The 22,038-nt window shown below is 36.6% G+C and overlaps 1 long non-coding RNA gene across 1 annotated transcript; it reads left to right on the top strand.

Annotated features, from left to right (window-relative positions):
• The first annotated feature begins 13,083 nt into the window (after positions 1 to 13,083).
• LOC130680152 (uncharacterized) lies at positions 13,084 to 18,776 on the top strand. The gene is made up of 2 exons (XR_008993200.1): positions 13,084 to 13,342; positions 18,614 to 18,776. It is a non-coding gene; the product is annotated as an uncharacterized LOC130680152 (long non-coding RNA).
• The last annotated feature ends 3,262 nt before the right edge of the window (positions 18,777 to 22,038 follow it).

The following is a 22,038-nucleotide window of genomic DNA, read 5'->3' as shown; positions in this document are numbered from 1 at the left end:
CATAGTATGTTTTTTGACAGTAATAGTATTTTTATGTATAATGTGTAAGTTTTGTTGGTTTGATTTTGGGTTTTACTTTATTTGAAGTACTCCAGTGCTTCTTAACCTGAAATCCCCCTTTCATGGGGATGTTAGATTGACTGTGAGGAGTATTTCTCTTAAAAACAAATGCCTTTTCATCTACTAAACCAAAAATTTATCTCAATATAGAATGCTATCATTTTGCACAGAGGAGATGAGAGGAGAAATTTAAGATAATTTGAGTTTTTAAGGCATGTAAGTTATGCAGAGTAGCTCAAATTCAGAACACATGAAGTGTATTAGCAGTGAAACATTTTTCTTTGAGCAGAGTATTTCTTCAGCAAAACATGTCTGTCCTTTCTGCCTAATTGCTCATGTGAAATAAGGAACTTACTGAGATACATCATGCGTTCAGCTTGAGAAGGGAAGAGAGAGTGCTGGCTTGATTTGTCTTACTGCCTTCTTGACGTGTATTCATGACTTTTCTGATGACGACTCATAGTCTGACGAAATCTTATTCAAGCTTTCAAGACTCTCTTAGCCTAAAGTGTTAACAGCACATGTCTCAAGTGCTTACCAGATAGCTAAAGCAGCGAATAAGGACCATTTAAACACATAACTTGTTACTGCAGAAAAGGCAGAATAATGTCAGTCTTACTCCTAAAGAGGAATTTCTTGAGTGGTACTGAAAATTCTTACAAAGAAACATTTCAAAGAAGGGTTCATATTCCTTTCAGGAGGAAAGAGAAATAATAGTAAAATCTCATTGACTTCCTCAATAGGAAAGGCTGGTCTGAATTATTGAATAGATCATAAAACTTTTTAATGGGTGTGATTTTATTACTTTCATAAATATTTGGCACAACCAGATGTTCAGATCACTTAAGACTTGGTCTTTTTTGTTAGCAGACCTAGCTACCTATGGATAGTACCATAGAAATCCAAAAAAGCAATCTAACTGTTGGTAAATTTAAATAGATTATAGATTGTGGAAAGAGGAATTTCTGCCCTAAGATTTAGGTGAATTATCACAATTCATTATTGTAGAGATTTTTCTAGTGAACCTTTTAACTTCACTAGAGCAAATCTTGAGATCGTTTAAAAGACAATTTACCTTTCCCTGAAGACCAGTCTTAATAGAACATCATAAATTTGCTGTGTCCACCTTACAGTCTGTTGTATCTTTCACAGATAGGGCTTCCTTTGTTCCTTTCCTAAACCAGTAGTTATGGTTTGACCATCTTTGTATTTTGTGTGCTTTGTCTGTAATTTATTAGCACCTTTTATAATGGTACTTATTTTTGCATCGTCTGTTTTGCAATATGTTAAATATTATTTAAAATATGTCCAATCATAATGCTAGACTTTAACTTGAGTATAGAACCTTGTCTTAATGGTGCTTATTTTTGCATCGTCTGTTTTGCAATATGTTAAATATTATTTAAAATATGTCCAATCATAATGCTAGACTTTAACTTGAGTATAGAACCTTGTCTTAAATGTCAGTTTTATTGGAGCTTTGTTGTATTATATTATGGATCTGTGATCCATAAATGGGAGAGGTATAGTAAGATAGTTTCATTAAAATTTCATTAGTTTTCCCCACATTACATCATTTTTGAAGTTTTTATCCTTTTGTGTTTTGACTTTTTCAGCTTTAAAGTATTAGTGAAAATTGTTCCACATACTTCATAGACTATTTAAGTATTAAGTTAAAATTGTGGGTATTACAAAATACTGAGATGCTATACTTAACAATTATTTTTAAAAGCTAACAAATAAGCAAAGTGGATATGTATAAAGCCAAATGTACCAAAATTCAAAATTCATCGTGTTTGTGTGTGTGTGTGTGTAAACTGAGTATCACTAAGTGTTACCCATAGTTTATTTTTCCATGTAGGAAATAGGTTGGATAAAAGGCCCGTCTTATATTTTGAAGGTAAAAAAGAAAATTTGCTTTCTTACGATTGCTACCTATTGCATTTTAACCATGAAAGATGAAAGACTAGTACTTTATTTGAACAATTTTTTATTTAAGACTTAGTATTACTAACTTACCAAACTTAGCAAAATTAATTTTCGTGAATATTGAATGAAGTTAGTTTACCTGGAATGCTTTACCTTTATTATTCTATCATACATCTAAGATGGCTTATAGCAAGTTCATACACCATTGTTTCTATCTACAATGTAGAAACCTTACGTGTTCTGGATTTTTATTATTCCTTGAAACTTCTTTGAGCTTTAAGAGATAATTTTTAGAAGTAATGTTAGAGAACCCTGTGTTGGTCGCCGGTTTTGCCACATTTGTTATTTTTAGTCAAGTTGACCTCTGGTCACCTTCAGTTTCATCTCCAGTAAAATTGTGGTAACAATACCTCCCAGACTTAAGTTCAAACACGGCCCTATCCATAGCACATAGTGTTAAATGAATACACCTTGATATTTGAACAAAAAAACAGTTGGTTCAAATCATCCTTTTTTCTTTCCCCAAAAATTTGTCCATTCTTTATAAACTAATAATTGGGATTCCTGTTTCATTCTACCATTTATTTTTATAATCAGACTTACTCACATTCCTCTTGAATTAAATATTTCAGTAAGTCCCAAGCATTTCCTATAAGCCAGGAAGTGTTCTAGGCCTGAGTATGTGTTAGTGTGTAGAATTGTGCATGGGTGAGCATAAGCACACCAGCAGGGCACAGATGGTTATTTCTGACCCTTGTAAGGTTTTCATTTTAATTAGTAAATGTATGGTTTATCATATGGTGACAAGGTTATTAAAGGAAAATAAGTCGAAGAAGGGGTTTGGGGAGTGTGTGAGTATAGGATTGCTATTTTAAAGAGTACAAACTGATAAAGTGACATTGAGCAGAGATCTGAAGAAGTGAATGAATGAACCATATGGATACCTTGGAGGAGTTACCCAGGCAGAAGGAATACATTACATACTAAGGTTCTGAGCTGGCAGTGTGCCGGGTGTTTTCATGAAAGCAAGATCATTGTGATTATAGTGAGCAAGATAAAGTATTAGGAGTAGGAAGTTAGGTTAGATTGTAGTAATTATTGTGCCTGATTGTAGGTATAGATCTATAGGACATTGTAGGCCTTTCTAAAGCAAGACTTGGATTGAGTGAGGTGGGAAGCAATTAGGGTCCCGATCAAGGCAAGAATGGAAATAGGCAGTATCAGATGAGCAGTGGTGTGTGAGGCTGAGGGCAATGGAAATGAGTGGTCAGACTTTGAATATATTTTGATAGAGCCAAAAGTATGTGTGATAAATTGAATATGGGAATGAAAAGAAAGTGGCTCCATTATTGGGTTAAACTCCTGTTGGGAGCCAGTCTGAACCGCCTGTCTGATGGCACAGCCCAGACGCCTGGAAAGAAGGAACCGCAATGCAGACCTCTGAAAGGAACATCCCCGCTCTCTCTCATTATTATTATGGTGTTTGGAAATGTTGTTATTGGTCACTTACACATCTAAATTGGAAAACCAAATTTAAAATACCCTGGGAGAAATGCCAGAGTCAAGATCCCCCTAATTCTTCCAGGTAGTAAAGATACCTTAAGACAACTGCTGGGCATAGAAGCCACGGACACTTGCTTTCCTATTGCACTAAACTCTACTTTCCATCTTTATTCTACATCACAAGATTTAAAAGGTAGATTATCTTTTATGAAAATGTAAACTGTTAAAAAACTTTCTATTAGAAACTGTAATCTTTATTACATTTACCTACTAATTTAACATTTTATTAAAAAATAAGAGAAGGATACAGAGAAGACATTGGAAACAAGTATCAACTTATAATAAACAGATTGTTTGAGTGGCTTCCAGCTCCCTCTCCCTGTCCAGCTCAACCGTGAGGAATTTCTAAATGACTCCTAGACCTGTTGGGTCTCAGAGAATAATAGAACATTAAAGGAAAGTCAGCATGAATGATTGTATGTGAAAGGATCTGCCATGATTACAGAGACTCTCCCAATAGAAAAGATAACTACTACAGACATTATTGTAAATAGTTCAAGGAAACTCTAAGACAGACATGCCCCTGCTTCCTCCCACTAGGAAGCCCTATGCCTTCTGATTTGGTGGGCATTACCCCCTTACCTCATCCCCCAGGTGCAACACTCCTCTCTCTGAAACTGGGCACCTACCCAAGAGTACAGAGGTTTCAGTTCCCGCAATTACAATCAGCTTAGTCTTGCAACATTGTTTTGATGTTTTTCTTTAAATCTGCACTTAATGATCTAGACCTAGAAGAATAGATTTAACTGTATTTGTTAATCAGATGAATAGGAACCATGGTTATTTTAGAATCAATAGTAAAAAAACTGCAAGTAGGGCCCAGGCCAACCAGGCGTGAGGGAACAAGTCATGTTTGTTCCAAGACCGCCAGGGAAGCCAAGCAAGCGTAAGTGCAAAAAATTGATTGCTAAGGTGCCAATCTATAAAGATTGACCTTTATGTGAACATTTTTTCTGAAAGAATCAAATGATCTAATCTTTGTGAAACTGCATACTCAAAACATATAACCTTGCTAAACTTCAATAAAATAGGCCAGACTCAGCAACTCTGCTAGTGCCTGTGTCCCCATTCATTCCGTCAGTTGCCGATGCCGTTCCTCCTTCAGGGACTCCTGGACTCGCCTGAGCTGGACTCCGGCAGACTCCAAGAACGAAGTGGCCATTTAAAGATGGGGAAGACTGGGGCAGGTTTGAGGAGTGAATATTGAGAGCTTAGTTTTGGACATGTTAGGTAGATAGGCTTGTTAGATGTCCCAAGGGAAATGTAGAATAATAGGCAGTTGGATATTTAAGTCTGCAGTTCAAGAGAGGTGTCTGAGCTGGGTATTTCATCCATCCATCCATCTCTATCTGGAGGTCGCCAGTGTATATAGCCCTATTTTAAGTCAGGATATGAATGAGGTCACTTAGAGTAGCCAGAGAATAGAACTGAATTGGAGATACATGATTAATGAAATTTGGGGCCGACTTCTGTGATTTTTTAGTAAAAAATAGTAACATTTTCTACTACACACAGAAATCATTTCTATAATTTTATGGAAGCACTGAGGTTTAAAAAGATTAATAGGTAAGCATATGGCAAACTTAAAGGAGGAATGCTATTTTATTCACAGAATGAAGTTTTTTTTAGATTATGCAGCTTTACATTTTAAGAATATATATGAAGTGCTAGTTACTTTTTCTAGTAAAATGCTATTCTAATTCAATTGAACAGTTTCAGCACTAGAGGGCAGGCTTGCTTGTAGATTGTGAAGAGCTATGTAAATGGATTAATTTAGCCAACGGTAGTTCCTGTATCAATCCCCATTAATGCACTTGTTTTTCAAGTGACAAGTTTACTATATTTTTTCTGTTGCTGGGAAAGTATAAAATAAGGCTAATCATTTATTTTAGTATATCTAGGACTTGTAATTGTTACTAGTATACATTTGGATATGAAGTCCAAGAAAACTCAAGTGTAGTTTACTACAATCATATTAAGATCTAATACAAAATGAACATAAGATAATTTGAAGCCAGCCATAGAAATCTTGGACATGAAAACATTTATTTAGGAAATGTATTGAGATGTTAACTTTGTGCTATCATTTGGTAAGAGCTGGAGATAAAAAGATAAGTGGCGTATTGTCCCTGCCTAAATAGGCTTTGATGTAGCATCTCACAGCACTTAGTATCTCGTGCCTTTCTATTTAAATGTATTTTTCATTCAACAATAGAAATCCTGACTCATTTATCCTTGGTACCTCCAAGTGTCCATCGCAGTGCCTGGTACTGAAGTTAGTCATAGTGTATGAATAAAGGAATGAAAAGAGAAGAAAATAACAGTCAGGGAATTGGGGGTCTTTGCAAAATCTACTCACACCCTTTCCCTTAGGAAGGCTTTCCTATTAAACATGTCTAAAGATGGTTATGGTGTTAAACATGTCTAAATGTAGTCCATCTTTGCTCCACTTCTCATAGTTTTCCCCTCCCTCCTTGATCAAATGCAGTCAGTAGAAATTACCTATTGGCATCCATAGAGAGTGAGGGTCTGGTCTTTTTTATGGTTACTGGAGTAGAGAAAGAGAAAGGGGAAGATGGACAACTCTTTCTGTTTGGCTTGTATCGATACGAGAAGTTTGAAGTGATAATGGAGTTTTCTGGAATGAGGGCACCCTTCCCTTTTTCTTTTCACCCAGAAAACTTGCCCACACATGGTCCTCCCCAAGCCCTTTTACAGTCCCTACTTCTACATACTAGTTCCTCAATTTCCTTATCTGTAACATGGGAATAGTCCTTACCTCATAAGATTGTTTTGAAGATGAAATGAGATAATATATGCAGTAAATATTAGCTATGCTGCTGTCTGGAAAAAAGAACAGTTGGACTTTGTAGGATATATTTGTTTTGTGTTACTATATAGTAGAAGTGAATAAATGGAAAAGTTGATTCATGAAATATATATTTGGGTAAGCAAATCTCTTAGCAAATGAGTCTCTAATGTCTGATACAACCTAATTTGTTTTAATAATGTGAGTAGGTATAATGAGATGGCTCTTCAAAGGGATATTAAATTCACTAAATGAGATGACTGATTTAGAGTGTACTTGGCACCAAGCAGTAAGTGCGAGGTAACATTAGCTGCTATAGTTGTCTTTAAAAGTGGATTCATTTGTCCTCATAGGAAGGAGTCTTGTGTTTTGTTTTTGTTTTTGAAAAAGCAAGTATTAAAAATCATAAAGCCAAAATGCTATGTCTTATTACATTGTTTGATTCTCTTCAGCCAGTTATTTTTAAACAATGCACTTAATTATTATTAGTGTTACTTGTTTTTTCTTTTTTTAATCAATTATTTAAAAGACAATTTAAGTAGTAAGACTCTTTTCCAAGTGAAATTTTACTTAGAAGCATAATATTTAAACAAAATGAACTAACATGCTGTGATTGAAGTAGGAAGCTCCATCTTCCTCACTTACCACCCCACTGAGAAACCTCAAAAAAAAACCCTAGCTCTCTGACTAGCCTATTCTGAAAACCAGTGTTTCCACATATGTGCCTTTGCCTGTCAAACATGTGAACAAAGTAACAGAGGGAGAAAACTGAATCTCTCTTTAGAAATAACTTTTATTCTCTGTATAAAAGCCAAAAAGTGGCTGCTGCTGTTTAACTATGGAATAAGATTATCTATTTCAAGCATCACTGGAAATGTTTATACGAGGACTATAAAGTTGATAATTCTGTTTTAGGTTCATTGTCTAGAGTTGCTCTAAAAGGGGATGATATGATTGAAGTGCTAAGAGATTTGGAATAGATATAAAAATGAATAAATGAATGTCTATTGGCTGAGGCTTATTACATAGGATAAAAAAGAGTTTAGTTCCTCCCTTCTACCTTTGAGGATTATGCTACTCCAAAGCGGAAACAGCAGTGTGAGCAAGGATCGTACTGGTCATGTGTTCTCCATTCTGTCCACCACATAGCAAGGGCTTAATAGATGTGTACTGAATGAGTGAAAACATTGACATATTTGTCTTGTCTCCTAAACTGCAAATTACTTGAAAGATAGGGACCATATCTCATTTTATCTTTTTGTGCCCAGTGACAGCTCATAGACAGCAAATTAGTTTGCTTACCAAATTAATCCACAAATGAATGGATGAACAAGTGTACACATATGCACCTTAAAAATATCAATATATCTACATTCCCATCAGTCTAAGATTCTTGAGGGAAGAAGCCATATCTTCAGATTTTATCATAGTGCCTGACTCATAGTAGGTTGTCAAAAATGTAGAACTATAGAACTTAAGTGTGAGTAATAGAATACTCTCACATATCCTGGCATAGTGTCTTCTAAATAGACAAAAAAAGTTATTTCATGATAAACACAGAGGCCCCACTAAGCGTTTTCTGAGTTAGTGCCACTTAAGTAACATGAGCAACAAGCTAAGCTATAGGAGTTAAGAGGACAGGGCGTTCTGTGGACTGAAATGGTCAAGATGGTGTCTCAGAGCTGATGAAGGCAGGGAGTACTTTGGTGTTTTAAGAATATGAGTTAGACAAGCTAGAGAGGAGAGAGGCTGGGAACCAGGAGACCAGTAAGGAAGGCACAATGGGGAAAAATCCCTGGAGTGCAAAGATCTCTATTCTGAATCCTTGTTTTGCTGCTTATTGGCCATGTGGCCCTGAGAGTCACGGTAGCTCCATTCTCCTCTTCTGTGAAGTGTAGGTACAGTTGATGTGCATATTGATATTGTACTTCAGACAGTTGGTAAAATTATTAGTAAAACCTAATGCTATATTTTAAATGCAGTGGGTTCCAAGTGTTTGTTGAGTAACAAAGAATAAGTGATCTTGACTAAGGAAAAGAATAGAACCACTGGAATGTCAGCTCCCCTATCTGTCAGTAAACCTGTTTTAACTCATATAGGAAGAAAAGTAAGTAAGTGAAGCCACCAAATCTTATGATCAGAAGAAAGACATTTTGGATTGGTTGCAAACTCCTGTGAGGCTCTCAAGTTATGTCAGGGGTGAATAAGTCATAAGCTCTCCATGCTGACATTTCCGAGGTTGCTGCTTTATTGAAAGAGGCAAACCACAGAAAAACCATGCAGAAAAGCTTTTAAAGCTTCCTCAAGGATGGGTGCTTCACTTGCTTGAACTGCTTCCATCTTTACTTAGTAATGAATCATTTTTTTCCTTAATTGGTAATTTGGTTTAAATTTGGTCATAACATGGTTACGTTAACAGTCTAATGTTAAACAATTATTTTTTAAAAACTGGCATAACACCAGCTGAATAAGGGAAATAATGATTCTTTTTGAACTTAAAATTATGAATCAGTACAGTCATACATTTTATGATGTAAGATTGGATTTGTTGGAAGTTCTCCCTTACATCCAAAAGTCACAGCCCTCTGCGTCTGCTGCCTCCTGTGGGTATTGAGGGGTACCCCCTTATTCTGGGTCTGATTATTTTTTAAGAAACATCCTTTCCTTCTTGATCGTCTTTGAGCCACTGTCAGTTTTGTGTATTATTAGTGTTGATACAGTGTTTTATACAGTGTATTATGACACCATTTACATATTTGTTTTCTTAACTGTGATGTCCTTGAAAGCAGGGATTGTATATTTTTTGCCATTTACTTCTCCAGTGTTTAGAACTATCCACAGTATAGGGAAAGCACTTAGTGATGGAACAAATGAATAAATGAAGATGAACAGAGAAATAAATTATTTTGCTTGTGTAAGATGTCTTTTTCGTAAATTTTTTTTCACTGTATGGACATTCCAATACAGCCCTGTTTTTAATGTTGGTCTATTAAAGTCATCAAACAAATGAATATTTAAAACAATTGTGATATTTTTCCCTCCCACACTGGCACAGATTTTTTAAATTGATAGTACCCATTATTGATAAGGGTAGAGGGAAACAGGGATTTTATATTTTGCTGGAGGGACTATAAATTGGCAGACTCACTTCTGGAAGGCACGTAGGAAGATATATATTCAAAAGCTTTAGTAATGTTTATATCTTTTCACTAAGCAATTCTATGCTAGGAATTTATCCTAAAGAATAAATGTAAAATTTGCAAAATATGTTTACCGTAACATAGTTTATAGATAGGAAAAAAATAACCTAAATGCTTAACCATAGGAAATTGGTTATATAAATTACAGTATATTCATTTAGCGGAGTTTGCTGCCTTGAAAAATCCATGCTATATTATCAAAGGGAGGAGAAACAGGTTTTAAGGCACATACAGTTTATTACTCCAAAGTATGTGTGAATGTATAAGGAGAAGACTGGGAGGCTATGCACCAAAATGGGAAAAATGATAGCTTCTTGGTGATAGAATTACCAAGAGTTTTAATTTTTACTTCATCCTCTGTATTTTCTGTAGTACAAAAAGTATATATTCTGTAATTTAAAAAAGCAACTAAGAGTTATATAAAGAAGCATACTTTCTCCTTTGCTGATTATACATACCTTTCCAGTGAAGGAAGAGGGACCAACTCTTAAATTTTTACCTGGACCCAGGGTGGCCGACCATTTCTCTACCTGTTCTGCCCTTGTTGCCCATGGTAACAAGGCCTATACAGAAGTAACCCGATTAATTCATTCGTTCAGAAAATATTTGTTAAGGTCTCACTGGGGCCTAGGAACCTGGGATATAAGGATATGTGTCAAATTCTTGAAGGCTAATTGTATTTTATTTTGTTCGCTTTTATTGAAGTTTTATTGATGTGCAATGTCCTATTAGTTTGAGGTGTATATCACAATGATTCAATATTTTTATGTATAGCAAAATGATCTCCACAATAATTCTAGTTAGCATCTGTCACCATACAAAATTACTACAATGTTATTATTGACCCTATCCCCTAAGCTGTACATTAGATCCCCCAAGACATTTACTTTATAACAAAGTTTTTACCTCTTAATCCCCTTCACCTATTTTGCCATTTTTTAAACTAGGAATTTAGAGTAGTCTAATCCTCTCCCTTTGGAAGCAGAGAAAGTGGGCCCCAAAGATACATGCCCAAAATTGAATGGATAGTAAATGGCACATCAAGACTTGAATTCAGAAATTCTCTCTCTGGTCCCTTGGGCCTCTCATTTTGGAAAACGCTCATCTGTACAACTACAGATTCTCTGAGTGAAAGGAAATCTTGCACTTGTTGCTTGTATCTCTTCTACAATATCTTTAATTAGTAGCTTGTTTCACCTTGTCTCAGAATTTGTGGTTAACTTAACCTTCATATCTATGAATTCTCTATATTAGTCATTGTTAATAACTGGCTCATCTTCTGAAACCCCCTAATCCCAGCCTTGGTACTGCTGCTTCTGGGAAGGGTTTCCTCATCCATACCCACTCCCTAACATCCTCTCTAACTTTCTAAAGCAGTGGTCGTGTCACATTATATTATTCTGAGCTCCGTGAAGTAGTCTTTGATCATCCTGATGTGCTTAGTTCAGTGTGAGACCCTTAACAGTACTCAAACAGATGCCTCCTGGTTGATAGGATGAAGAAATGAATGATGGAATAAACAAATACATTTTCTTACTATGTTAAGAGGTAAAGGTTACTTTAGAACAATTGTACTTCTATGTTAGTTCCTTGTGATCACCTCTTCTTTATTATTATGTGTGTTTCTCCTGGGTTGAGATAAAAATCTCAAAGGGCTGTAGTTTGGAGAAGCCCTTTTCCTTATTTTTGAAAAATCAGGAAGAATGTGAACTTCTTGTTCCCCCTCTTTCCATTAATATTACAGATTGTGTTTTGGTCTTCACATTGTGTTTTCATTGAGAATCCTAGGTCCAGATTTCACTTCACAGGAGCACTCTGATATGGTGGAGTGACCACCACACGGGGATTGAAGAGGTGATTCTAGTCCAGAGGGGGCACTGATTTGCTGGATGACCTTAAACTAGCATTGATCTTTCCAAGGCTTCCATTTCTCACAGGTAAAGTGAAAGCATTGAACTCAATAATCAAGGTCCTTTTCCTCTCCAGGGTTTTATGAAATTCTAGTGTGCCTTCTTAGAATGCTGTGACTCAGTCTTAGCTTTCAAAGAAGCTGAAGAGTTGGACCTGACTTTAAAGACCACTGCTCAACCCAACATAGGAATTACTTTTGTAACCCCCTGACTTGTTCAGGCTCTGCTTGAATATTTTCTGTAGTTTGATCACACTTTATCCACAAAAGGTATTCCATACTGTTTGAAGAAACTCTCATTGCAGATTTTTCCTGACCTTGACTCTAGATATATTTCCCTGTTGCTTCCATGGAATGACTCTATTTTTGTCCTACGGAGTGGAATTCCTCTTTTCCACACGATGGATTTCCAGATATTTGAAGACAACAAAAATTTGCAATGAGAGTTTTTCAAACAGTAAGAAGTGCCTTTTGTGGATCAAGTATGATCAAACTACAGAAAACATTCAAGCGGGACCTGAACAAGTCAGGGGGTTACATAGGCAACCTATGTTGGGTTGAGCAGTGGCCTTTAAGTCAGGTCCAATCTTCACTTTATTCTTCAGGTTAAAGAATTCTAGTTTCTCTAACAGTTTCTCGTAGGACCAAGTTGCTCAATCCTGATGTAGCCTGTTTGTATTCTGCACCTTGGTGACTTGGCACACACCATTTTTCTGCCTGCAGTGCCCTTCATCCTTTCTCCATACACTGAATTACCCATTCTCCAAGGCCCAGGAAACCTTTTCTTCTCAAAGCCAAATATTTTACTCTGTCTCTGTGCTTCACAGATGCTTTTCTATGTTTTATAGTGATTTTTTATACTGTATTTTAAGTTTTTTACATACCTGTACTCTCTGCGATAGCAGGGACCTTAACTGATTTGTCCACAATGCCTCGAACACAATGGGCAGGCATGGGTGAGTGAATGAATGAATGAATGAACAAATCTATTTCCTAGCATATAATATGGGTTCTGGCATACACTAGGTACTTAAGAAGTATTTATTGAAGAGTAAATTAATTCATGGATGAACAAAGGAATACACTGTTGCTTCGATATATATTTCACAATCCTTTGGATCCTCTTAGAATACTGAACCTAGTGAAGTAGGGCAGGACACGGGACAAGCATCATGATTAACTTTTCCTGCCTCTGCTGAAAAACGCCAAGATATAATCAGTATAGTAAGAACAGGAGGGACCCCATCTTAAGACTAGGATTCCATTTTAAAAACCAGGGAGTTAGGAGGTAAGATTCCTAACATATTCTTTAGTAATCAGCCAACAACATATCTCAGGGCAGGGCAAGTAGTTCTCACTGGTATGTTCCCAATGCTTGAGGGTAACCACTGTTGTGGAGAGGAACTTGATAAATTCCTGGTGTTAAGTTTATCTTACAGAATTATCTGGAGGACTGACCATTGACAAGGACATAGTGTCCTTCCACTGGAGAAAGACATCATGAGATCACATGTCAACCTACACTGTGCACCCCACCATGCTGCCCTTTGCCCCATTCCTCAAAGTCTTAAAAGACAGAATCCCCAGCCTTTCAGGGTGCCTCTTCTCTGAGGTCGCCCGCACTTTCCTTTCTTTAAGTGCGTAATTTTAAATAAAGCTTTCTCACTGCCTTAACTTACTGCATTTTGTCTCCCTGCACTCTTCCAGTGGTAAGCATCTTTGTTTCTTGGCCATTTCATTCTGTTTCCAAGTCTTCACTCTGTCTGCACTTTACTCCTGATAAGTAGGGAGGGGCTGCCAAGAGCTCTGATTTGGGCCTGCAAGTTGCCTGGGTGACCCAGATGGAACTGCCCCTGCACAATCTGCTCTTTAGTAAGTAGCCTGCCTGAGAATCTACTTTCTTTGGGAAATTTTCAGAACATAATCTTACTCCATCCTGTGCTCCTTGGCTCCTCCAAACCCTGGGATGGTAGGGACTGGTCCCCGCACTGTGCAGATCCAAGTGGACGCATGATGCCAGGTGACCCCGGCTTCAGGAGTTGGCAGGGGAATCTGCCTTAGGCTGAGAAGGCAGGGAACTCTAGCTCTGCACTTTCCTGCTCTCAGCTGCCTGCAAGGCAGCTACCATTCCCTGCTCCTCTCACTTTAATGAGTTCCTTCCTTACCTACAGTCACCCGAACTGCTGAGAATTCTTTCTCCTTCAGAGTCAAGACCCCTCTCCTGTCCAGGCTGAGGCTTCGCCTGGTGCTCAGGGAGAGACCTCCCAGACCACTGCCTGACAACGCTAAGAACAAACATAAGACTCCAGATGTGGTGCGACCAGCACAGAATGTGGAGGCTTGGCTACTCCCCTCATTCTTGGAATTATCTTCTTTTAATTTCAGATTCATATTCACATTAATGGAGAAGAAAGAAACTATACTAGGACCTGAAGAATTCTGTTTTCTTTTTTACTCAGTATCGCACTCCCCAGCTCTGGAGCCCGCTCTTTCCCCTCTGCAAGACTGAAGAAGCCTGGGGCAATCTCCACTTTCTGCACTTCATTCTGAGCTTTTGCTCCCTGGCGCTTCTCTTAGCTCTCTGACGTATTCTTGCTTTTGTTTTCACTCTCAGGCTTCCTCCTGTGTCTTACGCGTGTCTGTGTAATGCATGCTTGCCTCTTTTGTCTTTATTATAACGATGTGCTGATAGTATAGTAATTTCATTTTCAAGGTCCTGCTGAACTCATGAAACACCTTTCCTTAACAAAAAACTTGATTATATTTTAAGACTTAAAAGTAATTATTTAGAAATCTTTTGTTATATTTTAAAGTGACAAAAGGTTTCTTAAAAATAAAAGCTATGATTTAATGCAGTTCCAGTATAGATTTATGTGCGATCTGCCCAGAACCACTTAAAACCTTAGTTTCTTCCAATTACTAAAATACAAATTGCTTCCATACCTTCCCCATCTTGTCTATATAAGCAAACAGCTATAAATCCAGTTGGTGGTCATTTGGGTGGATCAAACTGACACAGAAATATAGGGTACAGGTTAGTGTGTGGGAGCTATGGAAAAAAGCAGAGTGAAATGACACCAACTATCCCTAAAAGTGTCTCTGTTTCTTTGGAAAAAGGCATGAAAAGAAGCCAATAGGACTGAGGGAAAACAAGCAAATCGGTCAGACTTCTTACTTACATATATATATATATATATATATATATATACACAGAATAGAAAAAAACAAAACAGAAAGTACTTCAGAAGTATAAGTAAGCACTTACCATATTACTTTATTGGCAAATCTTATATTGTCCACAGCCCTATTTCCAGAGAATAATTAAATGGAAAGAATGGCAACTAGGAAGAGAAAACCACCATGAGCCACATTCTAGCTGTGACACAGCCTGCAACTACTTAACATGAGAATTTAGAAAATTAACTACTTAAAAAACAGAAATGCTCCGGAAAAAGCCCCAACATATCTAAAAGTAAATGAGATCAGAAATTAGTTATTTCAATCAGTAACTACTTCTTTTTTTTTTTTTAATTATTATTTTTTATTGAAGGGTAGTTGACACACAGTATTACATTACATGAGTTTCAAGTGTACAACACAGTGGTAGAACATTTATATACATAATTCTAGGTTCCAGCTATCACCCTACCAGGCTGTTACAATATCTTGACTATATTCCTTATGCTATACCTTACATCCCGGTTACTAATTTATTTTACCATTGGAAGTCTGTCCTTTTTTTTTTTTTTTTGTGAGGGCATCTCTCATATTTATTGATCAAATGGTTGTTAACGACAATAAAATTCTGTATAGGGGAGTCAATGCTCAATGCACAATCATTATTCCACCCCAAGCCTAATTTTTGTCAGTCTCCAATCTTCTGAGGCATAACAAACAAGTTTTTACATGTAGAACAAATTCTTACATAATGAATAAGTTACATAGTGAACAGTACAAGGGCAGTCATCACAGAAACTTTCGGTTTTGCTCATGCATTATGAACTATAAACAGTCAGTTCAAATATGAATACTCATTTTGTTTTTATACTTGATTTATATGTGGATACCACATTTCTCTCTTTATTATTATTATTTTTAATAAATTGCTGAAGTGGTAGGTAGATACAAGATAAAGGTAGAAAACATAGTTTAGTGTTGTAAGAGAGCACATGTAGATGATCAGGTGTGTGCCTGTAGACTATGTGTTAATCCAAGCTAGGCCAGGGCAATAAAACATCCACGTATGCAGAAGATTTCTCTCAGAACGGGGGGGTGAGGTTCTAAGCCTCACCTCTGTTGATCCCCAATTTCTCACCTGATGGCCCCCCTGCGACTGTGCCTGTCTTAGGTTGTTCCTCCCTTGAGGAATCTTACCCGTCTCTGGCTAACCAGTCATCTTCCGGGGCCATACAGGGAAATGTGAAGTTGGTAAGTGAGAGAGAAGCCTTATTGTTTGAAAAAGTTAGCTTTTTACTTCTTTGCATATTTATGCCCTGTGGCTTCTATGCCCAGCATTTGTCTTGAGGTATCTTTACCACTTGGAAGAATTATGATACTCGGTAAATTTGATATGAGGCACGAATTCTATTTAAGGGTTGTAATTAGGAAGGAAGAAGAAAAGCTATAGAAGTAGCAGGCGGAAGAAAACATGGGAAGATTGATTATTTCTTTGATATATCTTCTTGTAGAGTATACTTCTTTTAAATATAAAAATTAATTCTTATATTTGGTAATTCATTCTTTAGCCTGCAGTCTGCATTCTGAGAGAATTATTTGTCCATGTTTTCATGGTGGATGAGATAAATATGTCAGGGGATTTTGTGCATCCACTTTGGGGGGCTGGTGTGACCCTTCCAAAAGACAAGCTGGAGAAGACCAGTGCACTATGAACCAGGAAATCTGTCTGTTAGTAACTGAGTGTTCACTGTTCTCTTTGCTTTCTCATAACCCTTACTTAATAGCAGCAGAAAGATTCGATGCCAGTTTTGTCTGGATGATTTCCAGGGTTTGTCATAAGGTTCTAATAAGATAAAGCATAGAAGAGCACTTTAAAGAATCTAAAGTGTTATTTGGTAACTTCAAATGGGATTAACAACAAAACTGCAATGATTATGTGAAATACATGTAACTAAGTATGATTTTATAGAATTCCAAAATTACTGATTGTTAGACATGACTGGAAATTAGTCCAATAAATATGTCACCTTAAAATTTTCTATAACTATGATTAACTACATTACTGACCATTTAATTAACTTTTAAAACCACTTGGTGGTTTGAACCTATCCAGTCAATGAAGAGACAACTTCCTTTTCATATGTGGGGAAACCAATTTTCCAGGAAGACATTCTTGCTAATGTTTGAGGGAAACTTGTAATTACTAAACAAGGGTGGAATCTGCATTTAAGTCATTAATTTTTGCTCAACAAATTTTGGAAAAGATCAGAGATGTTTGAAATTGTAAATATCCAAAACAGTCATCCTAAAACCTAGTTGAAAAAAAAATCTGTTGATTTTTCTCAACTGCTGGAAAATTTAAGTAATAGAAACTTAAGTAATAGAGTTCTTAAACTCATTTGACTTGTTCCTAATGGATCACAGTAGATGCATTCTTCCATTAGATCACTAGTGCACTCCAGTTGGCCTTGCTCATTAAATTATTGAGTGGCTTTCTTTTGTCCTTGCCCTCTATGCTTCATCTGTGCCAAGCTAATTGACTTGTCATTCTCTTAGACCCAGGTATAAATTTATATACTTTGTTTCTTACCAATACTAATAATTTTTTAAATGTATACATAAGACAAATATATATATATATATATATGTATGTATATATATATATATATATATATATAAAGTTTGTGTTAAACATTCAATGGGTACTTCCTAATTATAGCTATTAAAATACACATTTCAACCAACTGAATATACTGCATGGAAAATAGAGGATATTTTCCCAGAGCAAATGTCTATGATGCATAAAAACAGGAACTACTGAAAATGACCAAGTGAAATTAATCTTTAATTTAAGACTGCTTGTTTTAGAGGGCCATGGGCTTATTAAGAATCTTGATGATCTAAGGGAAAAGTTACCACCTCACAGGGTTCTGAGGAGGATGAAAGGAATTAATACATGTGATTACTTGGAATAGTGCCTAATATGTGATAAGTGCTCAACAAATGTTCACTGTTTTCTTCTGATTATTATTTTAAATAAACCCAGGGATATCCAGTGAGGAAATATGCCATTTACCTAACAGTAGAAATTATTCATCTTTCTTGGAATTTATTTTCCCCTTTATTTGTCTCTCTTTTTCTCCTAGCTCACATCACCTTTCTTCACTGGTTTTTATTGTTGAAAAACTAAAGGTGAGGTGTGGTGACCTCAAAATGACTTCCCGATTCAATCTAGCTACTTGTTTGGCAGCTCAAGAGACAAAAGAGCATGCTGTGCTTTTGCTAAAACAGTTTTCCTCTTCTCTCCAGCAACCCAAATTCTGTCCCTCCGGCTTCAACCCTTACTCTTTTCCTAGATCGAACCAGTGTCCATTAAGAGCTGTTGAACAAACCCAATGCTTGCTGTCTACACCATACATTTACTGTTTCCTATCTGTGTGTTTCGTGTGTTTTTGTATTTTCCTTGGGTGTTATTTTAGGTTCCTCAGTGATTTAGACCTCACAGGCAACAGTCCCATCTCCTCTCCCCACGGCCATCAAGTATCTACCATGGGGTTATACACATAGTAGATTCTCCTCAGCAAATACTTGATGAGTGGAATCACCTTAACTCATCCAAATGGTCGTTTTGATGTCACGTAGTCATAACCTAATTATACCAGAGAAAAAGGGTTCTCTACTCTTCTCTAATAATGCATTCTACCATCTAAATTAAACTTTTTGTCAGAAAGTTTCTCTAAGAGATGATTCTAGTTCACTCCTTTTGCAGCTGATGCTACCATCAGCTGAAATGAAATGAGGAACTGTGATAATGATTGGGGTTAATTATTTTGATTTTTTAAAAAGTTCTTTAATAGAGTTCTTTTTTAAAGAAATTTTTATTTTTCTGTTCAAGGAGTTTTAAGTCTCAAATCTGTGACTTAAAAAGCTGTATCCCATTCTTCCTAATTTTTATTTCCTTGGTAGAAAATATTCAAAATGAGCTCTGCATAACATCTGCATCAGAGTCACATGGTTTGTCTGAACTTAAGAGGCCAGTGTTGCATCGCAGACCTATTGGACCAAGTCTTGGTGTGAAGCTGGGGAAGATGAATTTGTTTTGCATTCATCGTTAAACTGCATTATGTAATTGTTAAGCTATTCAGATAGGGTCAATAAGACAACTGTTTTGAGAGGTGCAAACTCCCCCCAACCATACACAACAGTGTGTATACAGACACACAAACGTATCTTGTCATAGCCTCCTAATAGTGTTGTAGTCCTAAACTCTAAAGAAACCTTACGATATAGTGTTACTACAGATCTGTTTATATTTGACACCCTCCACCAGACTGTAAGTTTCTCAAGGATGGGTGTGCAAGGCACATAATAGTTTATGGACACAGAAAATGTTTGTTGTTATAAATATCTGAGGAGAAAGTGAAGGTTCCTGTGGCCAAGATTCTCACCTGGCCCTGGTTGGCTGGCTTACTGCATACGTGTGGGCAATACGTTGTTATTGACTCTATATAATAAAGAGCTCTACCCAGTGCTCTGGGTGACACGGTGGCAGGGCTGCAAGGCTGCGGGAGAGCAGAGACTGGAGTGGTGGCAGCAGCGAGGACAAAGGCCTGGAGGACAGCTGTGCAGGACAGAGGGGCCCAGAGGCAGAGACCGACTTGCTGCACGCAGACTCACTCTGAGTGAGGGATTTGGGGGACTGACCTGCCTGCCACCTGGAAATAAATTTCGGTATAACCCCTTTCACCCCAAGAACATTCCACTGCCATTTTTTCGGTCTCACTGAATCTACAGTGAACTTGTCCAGGGCTGAAACCCATTGACAAGACAACATCAAATAAATTTTATATTGCTATTTAACTGCTTCATATGTATTAAATATATATTCTCAACATGGGAAAAACCCTAAGCATAGGTATACTTACATTTCTTTGGTACTTTTTACTCTTCTGGGTACATAGTAGAAGAAAAATGTGAGTAAACCAGTTCTGTACTCAATAATTCACAATTTTTATTAATGTTTTAAAATGAAAACTGAGCAAATGTTTAAATTGTATATTAAAGCAAAACAGGAAAAAATAAATAAAACAAGTTTTTGCCCAGTCTTATTTCTGGAAGGATGGCTCATCAGGGCTAAGCAAGGTTTTATTTACAAACTTGGTTTCCATAGCTGGGTGTGCTTATGTACCCACTAACAATCTTTCATAACTAGCTGAGCCATTGTCTCCTGATATTTTCTTAATTTTGGCCAGAACATTAAGTTGGCAAAATTATCCAAAACATTATTTCCTAAACAACTGTAGATGTAGCCAAGAAGCCCAATTTTCAAAAGAGAAATGTGAAACTGGTAAATCTAAGTGGAAAATTCCTTTCTTTTTAGACAAATGATTTCTTTTTCTCTGATTAAAAGCATGTTTGGATTGTAAATCACCATGAAACCAGGTCCCTGTGTCCGTTTCATCTGTTAGAGTATCCAACAGAAAAATACTGCCTTTTCTCCAGTTCAGTCTGAGATTAAGAAAAAAAGTACAAAAATCAACAATGTACAAAAATCACTGAAAAGAAATAAATGTCAGAATGTCAGATTCAAATTCAAATAAAGTTTCAGAGTATGTTGTCCCCTAGGCTTTTGAATTAATGCTCTATCTTACTTTTATAGGGTCACCCTCAAACCCACTAAATACTGTGAACACCAAGAGATGATCTGTTTGCCTCCCACTTTCTCTCTATCCAGATCCTGGCTTATTATCACATTCAGTTCATACAAACTGCTTCCTAGGAGGTTCATGCCGCTTCTCACACTTAAAGAGGAGAAGGGAACCAGTAGACCCCTACTATGCGTTTCATACTTTTAAGACTATCTCATTCAATCCTTGAGTTAGATTTTATAATCCTCAGTTTACATATGGAAAAATTTAGACTGAAAAAGGCACACAGTTGATAACTGAGTAAACTAGCACTTTTAATAGCAAGATTTCCATTTTCAAGTCTGGTATGCTAATCACCATTCCAGGATATAGTAGCACACCCATAGAAAGTGGTCAATGAATCTTTGCTGAATGAGTGAATTCCATGGATGACTAATATATCACCTTGAATCTCAATAATCATCTTGGCTCTCCCCCTATCTTTTCTTCCTGCTGGAGGATTGTGTGTCTCATCCCCTCTGAGACTAGAGGTCACCTTCAAAATGTCCTTGACACAAAGCCCTCCAGCCCTTGTTTTCCTTTTTCTAGGGAAGATCATTCATTTGTGAGGCAGTCTGTTTCCTTCTTACATGGTCCTTATTAGAAAGGCTTTCTGTATACTGAGATAAATCTGCTTTTAGGTGGAAAGATATTGTAAGGAAAGCATAGGTCTAGGGGTCAGAGATTTGGAATTTGGACTCCAGCATCTTCACTTTTAGGCAAGCTCCAACCTTTCTGAACCTGTTTCCTAACCTATAAGATGGTGGTTTTTGGTAGTGTCTGCATTGCCTAATTCTCAGGGTCATTATGAGAACAAAATTATATAATGCGTTGGACAGTTCTTTGCAAAGAATAAATCCCAATCATCAAATAACTAAATCCCATTTTCTTTTCAAGTTAAAAAGGTTTTCTTAACTGATGGGCTCCTCTTTATCTTTTGTTCTGCTATTCTTATCCTTCTCCTTAGCCTGAGTTTTTCCTTTCTTTGGACCAAAGCTGAATAAAAGTATATTTATAAGTGTGTTGAGTAAAATTTTTTGTCCCAATACCTCTGTTTTTTAAGAAACATATTTTCTTTCTACCAGAACAAAACAAAACTAAAATCTCTGCAACCAAAACAATTACATTTTCTTTAAATTCTGTCGACAGATGAGTGGGTCAGTGGTCCTTAAATAGAGGGCCTTTACTTTTCATAGGATTGATTGCAATTTAGGTGATCAACAAAGATCCAAGAAGGCACTTTCTGAATAATTATGATTTGTGATATTTTATAAGCTAGTTCTATTTCCCTCATGAAATTAGGAATAGTCTGTTAAATCATTGTGAACTCTTTCTTATTTACCACCAGCATTTAGCTCTTGAGTCACAGTTTAGGTTGTGTCATAGGAGAAGGCAGGTTTGGCTTAGGCTAGTTTTCTGGGAGTAGAGTTAAATGAGGCCATTAATCAGTATTTATGTTTAGCTTAAGGAAATATCCACTTGTTTGCTGAAACCATGTACAAATCCTTTGCTATTTCCTGTATTTTGATGAGTAATATTTTCTGGGGTGGAAAATTTGTGTCAGTCCCTTAAAGGTTTAATGTGATCTTAAACTGAAATCTGAATCTACCAATCTTAGAGGCTGCATTTCTTTTTTTTTATTTTTTATTTTTATTTATTTATTTATTTTTTTTTTAAATAATAATTTTTTATTGAAGGGTAGTT

This window comes from Manis pentadactyla, chromosome 13 (assembly GCF_030020395.1).
Source record: "Manis pentadactyla isolate mManPen7 chromosome 13, mManPen7.hap1, whole genome shotgun sequence".
Classification (NCBI taxonomy): domain Eukaryota; kingdom Metazoa; phylum Chordata; class Mammalia; order Pholidota; family Manidae; genus Manis; species Manis pentadactyla.
The sequence above is the reverse complement of the archived record's forward strand: the minus strand, read 5'-3'. Positions and strand labels throughout refer to the sequence as shown.